Here is an 11,220-nt window from a genome sequence, read left to right on the forward strand (position 1 = left end):
AGCAGAACCAAAACAATGAGTTTTGGTAACGAGATCAGTCATTGATGGGGGGCATAAATGTATCTACTCTATGTATAATGGTGTGCTAATGGCTGATGCCCATACTTGTCCATTATTTGAACATGTATAAAAGGTGCTCAACTGCCATTTTAAAGTTGAAAAGGTGACCACGTGCACTGCGGAGAGCCCAGCGCTTCTCCCAAAGCTTTGTCTGATAAACTGCATGTTGAATCTTTAAATCTGATTCCGCATGGTGATTTTCCCACAACACCTTCCAAACTAACTTTGGCAGCCTCTGTTTTGCTGCTCCCTAGCCTTAAGGCTTGACACATTTAAATTCGCTCACTTTCTGTTCAGCTCCTGCCCTCCCCGTGCAGACTTCTTGCCGCTGCATACTTGTTCTGCCAGGTAATGAGAAGTATCTCAACAGGACTTGGCAACTGCTGCAACTCCCAGGGCGGAGCTAATGCTTGACATAAATGCTCAGTGTGCAACCCTGACACTATCAAATCTGCTGTTAGCTATCTCTGCTGTTACTCTTACTGCTGACATCTCCCTTCTTTGAGTTAAAGGAATGGCTAACTTTGGCGGTCAGTTTAACAAGGCCATGGCCAGCGTGGAAAATGAAGCGGCAAATGCAGGTAATCAAGTTATTCTGAAGTAAAAGCCTAGCTCCAGTGTCACCTCATCTGATCCATAATTGCATTTGTTACCAGAACAATGCAGGTTTGATCCTGTGTCTGCGTGGGTTTCCTCCGGGTGCTTCAGTTTCCTCCCATAGTCACAAAATGTGTGGGTGAGATGGATTGGTCATGCTAAATTGCCCCTTAGTGTCAGGGGTACTAGGGTTTAATGTGTAGGTGTTAGACGCATAGGGGCTGGGTCAGTGCAGGCTCAACGAGCCAAGTGGCTTCTGCACTGTAGGGATTCTACAATTCCTGGTGCACGATGAGTTTTGATGTGGAGATGCCGGTGTTGGACTGAGGTAAACACAGTAAGAAGTCTGACAACACCAGGTTTAAGTCCAACCAATTTATATGTAGTAAACTCACAAGCTTTCAGCGTTTGCCCCTTCGTCAGGTGAATGGAGAGTTCTGGCCTCAGACAAGCATGTTGAGGTTACCAGTATCAGTTAAATGTGGCCAGCTCAGTGAAACTGTTACATCCTCAGTGATAAATCAATGGGAAAATAGAGTATTGGGCGAGATGCTCCCGATTATTTTGACTCAGGTGAGCATCTCGAGTGTTTTTACAGAATGCCGTTTCATTTTGGTAATCTGATCCAGTGTTTCTGCTGGCTTCTACATGTTTTGTCAAAGCCGTGCAGTGATACTGAAACCCAAACAGAGTGAAGGGAGAATTACATAGAAAATGATTTATCAGATATATACGTTAGACAGGGAGTCACGGTCTGTGTTATTAGATGTCTTCATTATAATGGCAGATGTATCAGGGAATGTCACACAGCCAGAAAAGGTAAAACTGAGACAACTGCTGATCAGTTTCAAGTCTAGACTCTTTGCTTTATTCTGAGTTTCTGATATTTTAACTTTCTTCTTTGTATTAAAGTGCTACATTCCTCCTTAATTTGCATTGCTTTGCTCAAGTGATTGGACTCCTCATCCTTGGACGGCTTTGGAAGCTGTTGTCACAGTTTGGTGGCACAATGCTTAGCATTGCTGCCTCACAGCTCCAGGGACCTGGGTTCAATTCCAGCCTTGGGTCACTGGACTCTGCACATTCTCCCCATGTTTGTGTTGGTTTCTTCTGAATGCTCCGGTTTCCTCCCACAGTCCAAAGATGTGCAGGTTAGGTGGATTGGCCGTGCTAAATTGCCCCTTAGTGTCCAAAGATTTATAGGTTAGGTGGATTGGCCATGGTAGATTGAGCCTTACTGTCCAAAGATGTGTAGATTAGGTTGATTGGCCATGGTAAAATCTCCCTCTGTGTCAAGGGGATTAGCAGGGTAAACTTGTGGAGTTCTGGTGATAGGGTCTGGGTGGGATTGTTGTCATGCAGACTTGATGGGTCAAATAGCCTCCTCCTGCACTGTAGGGTTTCTACGATTAATTGCAAGATCTCTAATCAGTTCCATGCCCTGTTGGAGAGCAATTCTAACTCCAGCAAGTCACCCTCAAACTTCCATTGGGGCAAGAAGTGCTTTCATCTGAACAGGGTTTCTGCAGTTGCAGAAAAGCTTCTGAGGTATCAGTTGTATATCTGGTGGCCACATTGACCTGGCTAGGCTGGGGTTGTTTTCTGTAGAGCAGAGAAGGCTGAGGGAGAACATGATCAAGGTGTATAAGATTGTGAGGGGTATGGACTGGGTGAGTAAGAAGCAGCTGTTCCCCTTGGTTGAGAGGTCAATCATGAGGGAACATTTTAGGGTGCAGGGCAGAAGATTCAGAAGGGATTTGAGAAGAAAGATTTTCACTCAATGTGGTGGGAATCTGGAATGCACAGCCTGGGAAGGTATTGGAAACCAAAAACTTTACAACCTTTTAAAAAAACTTTAAATATTCAAGAATATCAGACAAAGCGCTGGAAAATGGGATTAGCGTGACTTCACTGGTAGTTATTGGTGCAGACTCGATGGGCCAAAGGGCCTTTTCTGCCCTGTACGACTCTGTGACTCTAATTCCAGTCTGGTTGGTCACATGCTTCAGGGGAAAGTGATGCCGATTGTTGAGATGGTGGGACAATTTGGGAATAATGAATTGCCAAGACTGTATATCAGCCTGTTACATTGATGCATGTGGGATATAACAGACTGTTACAGTTTGAGATATAATAATATGTTTCCATTATGGATATGGGATATAACAGTGAGGCATGTGGAATCAAATAATGTTATAATGATGGGGTGTGGGCGACAGCAGAATGTTAGTGATGGACTGATCAAAGAATATTGCAGTGTGGGAGTTATGAAGAGTTGCGTGCTACAGGGAAGCTGTTGCTATATATCTATGTGCTCTAAAGACAGACATGGGTGTGGTGTATAACATTTATTAGAGATAGGGATGTGGATTATATCGAGTATAAGAGACAGGGGTGCGGATTGTATTGAGTATTAGAGATAGGGGTGTTGGAGTGTTACTCTGAGGGGTGCACGTTATATTGGAGTGTCGTTACAGTGAGAGGTATATCAGGGTGTTACAGTTGAGGGATTTGGGATAAATCGGAGTGTTACAGTGAGGAGTGTGGGGTATATCAGAGTGTTACATTGAAGGGTGTAGGGTATATCAGTGTTACAGTGAGAGGTGTGGGGTATATCAGTCATACAGTGAGGGGTGGGGTATGTCAGTGTTGCACTGAGGTGTGTGGGGTATATCAGAGTGTTACATTGAAGGGTGTAGGGTATATCAGAGTGTTACAGTGAGGAGTGTGGGGTATATCAGAGTGTTACAGTGAGGAGTGTGGGGTATATCAGAGTGTTACAGTGAGGAGTGTGGGGTATATCAGAGTGTTACAGTGAGGAGTGTGGGGTATATCAGAGTGTTACAGTGAGGAGTGTGGGGTATATCAGAGTGTTACAGTGAGGAGTGTGGGGTATATCAGTGTTACAGTGAGGAGTGTGGGGTATATCAGTGTTACAGTGAGGAGTGTGGGGTATATCAGTGTTGCACTGAGGAGTGTGGGGTATATCAGAGTGTTACATTGAAGGGTGTAGGGTATATCAGAGTGTTGCAGTGAGGAGTGTGGGGTATATCAGAGTGTTGCAGTGAGGAGTGTGGGGTATATCAGAGTGTTGCAGTGAGGAGTGTGGGGTATATCAGAGTGTTGCAGTGAGGAGTGTGGGGTATATCAGAGTGTTACATTGAAGGGTGTAGGGTATATCAGAGTGTTACATTGAAGGGTGTAGGGTATATCAGAGTGTTACAGTGAGGAGTGTGGGGTATATCAGAGTGTTACAGTGAGGAGTGTGGGGTATATCAGAGTGTTGCAGTGAGGAGTGTGGGGTATATCAGAGTGTTGCAGTGAGGAGTGTGGGGTATATCAGAGTGTTACAGTGAGGAGTGTGGGGTATATCAGAGTGTTACAGTGAGGAGTGTGGGGTATATCAGAGTGTTGCAGTGAGGAGTGTGGGGTATATCAGAGTGTTGCAGTGAGGAGTGTGGGGTATATCAGAGTGTTGCAGTGAGGAGTGTGGGGTATATCAGAGTGTTGCAGTGAGGAGTGTGGGGTATATCAGAGTGTTGCAGTGAGGAGTGTGGGGTATATCAGAGTGTTGCAGTGAGGAGTGTGGGGTATATCAGAGTGTTGCAGTGAGGAGTGTGGGGTATATCAGAGTGTTGCAGTGAGGAGTGTGGGGTATATCAGAGTGTTGCAGTGAGGAGTGTGGGGTACATCAGAGTGTTGCAGTGAGGAGTGTGGGGTATTATCAGAGTGTTGCAGTGAGGAGTGTGTAGGGTATAATCAGAGTGTTGCAGTGAGGAGTGTGTAGGGTATTATCAGAGTGTTGCAGTGAGGAGTGTGTAGGGTATTATCAGAGTGTTGCAGTGAGGAGTGTGTAGGGTATTATCAGAGTGTTGCAGTGAGGAGTGTGTAGGGTATTATCAGAGTGTTGCAGTGAGGAGTGTGTAGGGTATAATCAGAGTGTTGCAGTGAGGAGTGTGTAGGGTATTATCAGAGTGTTGCAGTGAGGAGTGTGTAGGGTATTATCAGAGTGTTGCAGTGAGGAGTGTGTAGGGTATTATCAGAGTGTTGCAGTGAGGAGTGTGTAGGGTATTATCAGAGTGTTGCAGTGAGGAGTGTGTAGGGTATAATCAGAGTGTTGCAGTGAGGAGTGTGTAGGGTATAATCAGAGTGTTGCAGTGAGGAGTGTGTAGGGTATAATCAGAGTGTTGCAGTGAGGAGTGTGTAGGGTATAATCAGAGTGTTGCAGTGAGGAGTGTGTAGGGTATAATCAGAGTGTTGCAGTGAGGAGTGTGTAGGGTATAATCAGAGTGTTGCAGTGAGGAGTGTGTAGGGTATAATCAGAGTGTTGCAGTGAGGAGTGTGTAGGGTATAATCAGAGTGTTGCAGTGAGGAGTGTGTAGGGTATAATCAGAGTGTTGCAGTGAGGAGTGTGTAGGGTATAATCAGAGTGTTGCAGTGAGGAGTGTGTAGGGTATAATCAGAGTGTTGCAGTGAGGAGTGTGTAGGGTATAATCAGAGTGTTGCAGTGAGGAGTGTGTAGGGTATAATCAGAGTGTTGCAGTGAGGAGTGTGTAGGGTATAATCAGAGTGTTGCAGTGAGGAGTGTGTAGGGTATAATCAGAGTGTTGCAGTGAGGAGTGTGTAGGGTATAATCAGAGTGTTGCAGTGAGGAGTGTGTAGGGTATAATCAGAGTGTTGCAGTGAGGAGTGTGTAGGGTATAATCAGAGTGTTGCAGTGAGGAGTGTGTAGGGTATAATCAGAGTGTTGCAGTGAGGAGTGTGTAGGGTATAATCAGAGTGTTGCAGTGAGGAGTGTGTAGGGTATAATCAGAGTGTTGCAGTGAGGAGTGTGTAGGGTATAATCAGAGTGTTGCAGTGAGGAGTGTGTAGGGTATAATCAGAGTGTTGCAGTGAGGAGTGTGTAGGGTATAATCAGAGTGTTGCAGTGAGGAGTGTGTAGGGTATAATCAGAGTGTTGCAGTGAGGAGTGTGTAGGGTATAATCAGAGTGTTGCAGTGAGGAGTGTGTAGGGTATAATCAGAGTGTTGCAGTGAGGAGTGTGTAGGGTATAATCAGAGTGTTGCAGCGAGGCATGTGGGGCATATCAGTGTGTTGCAGCGAGGGGTGTGGGGCATGTTGTGTCAAAATCATCTGTCTTCTTTACCTGCAATGCTAAATGTCTTCATTCTGTCCCCAGCAAATACAGCACAAAAGGGTGCCAGTCAAGTGCAGCAGGTTGTAAATAAAGGTACAGTCTAACCTTTCTTCCTTTTTTCTCTCTAACACTTGGTTTAATGGAAGCGAGGGAAAAATCTTTGTCCAATCTCCTCCACGTCTCCCAACTTGCAGCACCATCTTAGAAACATTGAAAGGACTTACAGCACAGCAGGAGGCCATTTATTGTCCACACTGCCTGAAAAAGACCAATCCAGCCTCATCCCACTGTCCAGTATTTGATTTGTAATCTTGTTGGTTACGGCACTTTAAGCACATATCTGAATAATTTTCTAACAGTCTTGAGGGTATCTTCCTTTACCACCTTTCTGGACCCCCCCATCACCCTTTGGACAAAATCTCCTCATGGCCTACATGTGACTCCAGAGCCACAGCAAATATGGTTGACTCTCAAATGACCTTGAATAACTAGGGATGGGCAATAAATGCTGGCCAGTTAGCCACGCCCATGTCCCATGAATAAATTAAAACAGTTCCTTCGGCCCATTGAGTCTGCACTGACAATATCTACCACTAAAAGCCGCCACTCCCATTTTCCTGCACTTGTCCCATATACCTGAATGTTATGTGTCAAGGGGTCAGCTGAACATTTTTCAATTGTTGTAAGGATTCCAGCCTCCACTACCTTCCCAGGCAGTGAATTCCAGATTCCCACCACCCTCTGAGTGAAGAAGTGTTTTCTTAAATCCCCTCTGAATTTCCTGCCTCTCACCCTAAGTCTTATGCCCCTTCATGATTGACTCTCCAACCAAGGGGTCCAGCTGCTCCCTACTCACTCTGTCCATATCCCTCAGAATTTTACACACCTCCATCATGTCCCCCCTCAGCCTTCTCTGCTCTAGAGAAACCAACCAAAGCCTATCCAGACTCTCCTTGTTGCTCAATGCTCCAGCCCAGGCAGCATCCTGGTGAATCTCCCCTGCACCCTCTCCAGTGCAAACACATCCTTCCTATAGTGAGGTGACCGGAACTGCACACAGCTGTGGCCTAACCAATGCTCTGCACAACTCCAATGCTACCTCTCGAATCTTATATTCGATACCAGCAGCGTCACACTGTGGAACCTGTTCCGTTTTGTTTTTCACGCCAAGTTCTGTCGACTGTTCTTCCTGCCCGCCCTTCTCATCCCTGAAAATCTTTCCTGAAAAGTGGCTTTTCCCACCCCACCCCGCAATGGTCTATTTCCCAGTCACGGAGAAACCTCGCCATTGGCCTTTGACAAAATCTTCTGGTCCTGTCAGGGTCATTGCTGTTTTGCGTGGCTCATCCATCCCACCACGAGGGAACCCGCCATGGGCGGGGGCAGCGGGTCACCTCTGGTGGGACCAGAAGAGCCCACTGACAGGAAGGGCTGGAAAGCCCCACTCCCTCCCCTCCGCTCCAATCACTTTGCTCAGTAGCAAAGGCAATAATGTACATATTGTAGCATTCATATGTATCAGACTGGGTGGCACAGTGGTTAGCACTGTTGCCTCACAGCGCCAGGGACCCAGGTTCAATTCTGGCTTGGGTCACTGCCTGTGTGGAGTTTGTTTGTACATTCTCCCTGTGTCTGCGTGTGTTTCCTCCCACACACCAAAGCTGTGTGGGTTAGGTGGATTAGCCATGCTAAATTGATCCTTAATGTCAAGGGGATGAGCAGGGTAAATGCATGGGGCTATGGAGATAGGGCCTGGGTGGGATTGTGGTCGGTACAGACTTGATGGGCCAAATGGCCTCCTGCACTGTAGGGATTCTGTGATTTTATAATGTTGTTCATGGTAAGCTTGTATTCTTCCAGCTGTTGATCAAGGTGCTGCCTTTGCGAAGAAGGAAGGTGGTAAATTGGTTCAACAAGTGGCCAAAAATGTGCCTGGTCTCAACAACGACAGCACGCAGCAATAGCAAAGGATCGCAGCCAAACTACAGCTCATATTTGTAAAGGAATGACTCCATTTAACTGAATAAAATATCCCAATAGAATAACTGGCATTCACCTTTTTTGTTCAGATTTTAAGAATGTTTAATTTGACCTTAACATTTCAAAGCAATTTCTCCTGATTTTTTTTTCCACTTTTTCACTTCTCTGTGATTGCCCCCTTCAACACCATCACCATCATATGTGTGAGTCTGTGAGTGTTTGTGTGTGTCTGTGTGGGAGTGTGCATGTACGTGTATGTAAATATATATATATATATATAGTATGCCTGCATGTGTATATATAGAATGTGCACCAGCTCATATATGTGTGTGTGTGTGTGTATAGGTCTGCAGATGGTGGATGTCGGTCCATGTGTGCGCAGGAATCTGTATGTATGTTTGCACATGTATGTATACGTCTACACATTTGGGGGGGTGTGTATGTTTAAAGTTTATTTATTCATGTCACAAGAGCATTTAGCATGGCCAATGACCTAACCAGCATGTCTTTCAGACTGTGGGAGGAAACTGGAGCACCCAGAGGAAACCCATGCAGAGATGGGGAGAATGTGCAAATTCCTTCCAGTGACCCAAGCCAGGAATCGAACCTCGGTCCCTGACGCTGTGAATGCTAACCACTGTCCACCTTGCTGCCCTGCTTGTTAATATGTGGTTTTGCATGTGTGGTTTTTTTTGGGGGTGGGGGGGGGGGCGGCGGCGTGGGTAGTGATGGTGGTGAGGTCATGTGCATTTGTGTGGGAATGCACGAGTGTGTAGGGAGTCATATGTGTATGCATGCATGTGGTTTTGTGTGAATGTTCATGCTTGTGGCAAGGATACAGAATTTACTCTGGGTGGAGATTTCACTGTCCATCACCAACTACTTGACTAAAGTGGCCAAGTTCTGAAGGACATAGCTTCCAGGGTGGATCTGTAGAGGGCAATGAGGGAACCAACAAGAGGGAAAAGTTTACATGATCTAGCCCTTACAGTCTACCTGACACAGAGGCATTTGTCAGTGGCAGTATAGATACTAGTGTCTACCAGACAGTCCGTGTGAAGATAGATTCCCATCTTCACATTGAGTACCCCTCTATCATGTTGTTAGGTGCTACCACTGCGCTGAATGAAATAGTATCTCAAGACCTCTGACAACTCATATCTGGGCATCTAAGAGGTGGTGAGGCAGCAATAGCAGAACTGGACACAACCACAGTGTGTACTCTCATGGTCCATTATATCCCACACGCTAGCATTATTACTGCAGTAGGAACTGAACCCTGGCTCAATGAGAAGTGTAGGAGACCACGCCAGGTGTAGTACCACATACACTGAAATGCCAACTTGCTGAAGCTACAACAAAGGGCAAATGTGATGTTAGCATTCAGAGTCAATAGAGGTTTACAGCATGGAAACAGGCCTTCTGCTTAACTTGTCCATGCCACCCTTTTTTTAACTACTAACTGAATCCCTAGTCCCAACATTTGGTCCATATTTCTCTATCCCAATTGTACCCATGTAACTGGCTAAACACTTTTTAAAAGACAGAACTGAACCACCTCTACTACTACCTCTGGCAACTCATCACCTTCTGTGTGAAAAAAATTGATCCTCTGGACCCTTTTCACTTTAAACCTATACCCTCTAGTTTTAGACTCCCCTATGTTTGGGAAAGGATGTTAACTATCTAGCTGATCAATGCCCCTCATTATTTTATAAAATCACCCCTCAGCCTCCTATGCTCCAAAGAAAAAAGTCCCAGTCTATTCAGCCTCTCCTTGTAACTCAAACCATCAAGTCCCGGTAGCATCCTAGTAAATCGTTTCCACACGCTTTCTAGTTTAATAATATCCTTTCTTTAATAAGGTGACCAGAATATACAGTGTTCCAAGTATGGCCTTACCAATATCTTCAACTTCAACATATCCTAACTCCTGTTATGATAAATGAAACCAAGCATACCGAATGCCTTCTTCACCACTCTGTCCACCTGTAACTCCATTTTCAAGGAGCTATGAACTAGTACCTTTGATCTCTTTGTTCTATAACGTTGCCCAACACCCTACCATTAACTAAGTCCTGGCCTGGTTCAACCTACCAAAATGCATCACCTTGCATTCATCTAAAATAAACTCCATCTGCCATTCATTGGCTCACTGATCAAAATCCTGTTGCAATCCTAAATAACCTTCTTCACTGTCCACTGCCTAGCTCCTTGAAAATGGAGTCACAAGTGGACAGAGTGGTGAAGGAGGCATTCAGCATGCTTAGTTTCATCAGTCAGAAAGTTGAATACAGGAGTTGAGACATCTTGTTGAAGTTGTACAAGACATTGTATTCCAAATGTGGTCTTACCAGTCTACAATTCTGGTCACCCTACTATAGAAAAGATATTATTAAACTATAAAGCGTGCAGAAAATATTTACTAGGATATTACCGGGACTTGATGGATTGAGTTATAAGGAGAGGCTGAATAGACCGGGCCTTTTTCTTTTGGGGCATAGGAGGTTGAGGGGCGATCTTATTGAGGTCTATAAAATAATGAGGGTCATAGACAAGGTAGATAGTCAATATCTTTTCCCAAAAGTAGAGGGCATAGATTTAAGGTGAGAGGGGAGAGATACAAAAGTGGCCAGAGGAGCAATTTTTTCACACCGAGGGTGGTGAGTGTCTGGAACAAGCTGCCAGAGGTAGCAGTAGAGGACGGTACAATTTTATCTTTTAAAAAGCATTTAGATAGTTACATGGGTACGATGGGTGTAGAGGGATATGGGCCAAATGCGGGCAATTGGGATTAGCTTAGGGGTTTTAAAAAAAGGGCACATGGACAATTTGGGCTGAAGGGCCTGTTTCCATGTTATAAACCTCTATTACTCTGAGTTGGGGGGGTGGGGAGGGAGGGAGAGGGAAAGCAGGACATCTGCCCCCAGGATCCCCAAATCTGGTGATGGCCTATGCCTGATTATTTTAGTGCCTGCTGGTGTGATGGTACTGTGCCTTTTAGAAATGTATTTTAATCATGTTTCCCTGTGGGATGTTTCTAGCAGTCCTTGGCATCTTGTCGGAGCCTTTTTGTTCACCAGCCTCCTGTATTGTTGCTGCAACAACATCATTGTTTCTAATGGCTGGCATGTTGTTTCTAATCTAAACTAATGCTATTCTGTTGTTTTCCCCTGGGACTTTGCAGAGTGGGGCTCAATTGGGATGATTGGTAGATATGGTCATGTGACAGGGAAGCTGGGCTTACATAAAATATTCAAGGTTGGAGGCTGCTTGTGAGTCGAGATAGAGCAGTGTCTCTCCTCTTTCCCCATTCTGAAGTCTGGAGACTGGAAGCTGCCAAAGAGTAAGTTTACCTCTCTGAGGTTTTGCTGTTTTGAGGATATAGTCTTCTCTGAAAACTGCTGTTGGGATCTCTGTCCAGAAGTGTAAAGAAATACACATCA

General features: G+C 45.2%; 1 long non-coding RNA gene across 1 annotated transcript; it reads left to right on the plus strand.

Moving 5' to 3' along the window:
• The first annotated feature begins 359 nt into the window (after nt 1–359).
• LOC145360512 (uncharacterized) lies at nt 360–7,839 on the plus strand. The gene is made up of 3 exons (XR_013889729.1): nt 360–641; nt 5,837–5,887; nt 7,655–7,839. It is a non-coding gene; the product is annotated as an uncharacterized LOC145360512 (long non-coding RNA).
• Nucleotides 7,840–11,220: the final 3,381 nt, after the last annotated feature.

The sequence above is a fragment of the Carcharhinus amblyrhynchos genome, chromosome 31, assembly GCF_965287045.1.
Source record: "Carcharhinus amblyrhynchos chromosome 31, sCarAmb.v2.hapA, whole genome shotgun sequence".
NCBI classification, from domain to species: domain Eukaryota; kingdom Metazoa; phylum Chordata; class Chondrichthyes; order Carcharhiniformes; family Carcharhinidae; genus Carcharhinus; species Carcharhinus amblyrhynchos.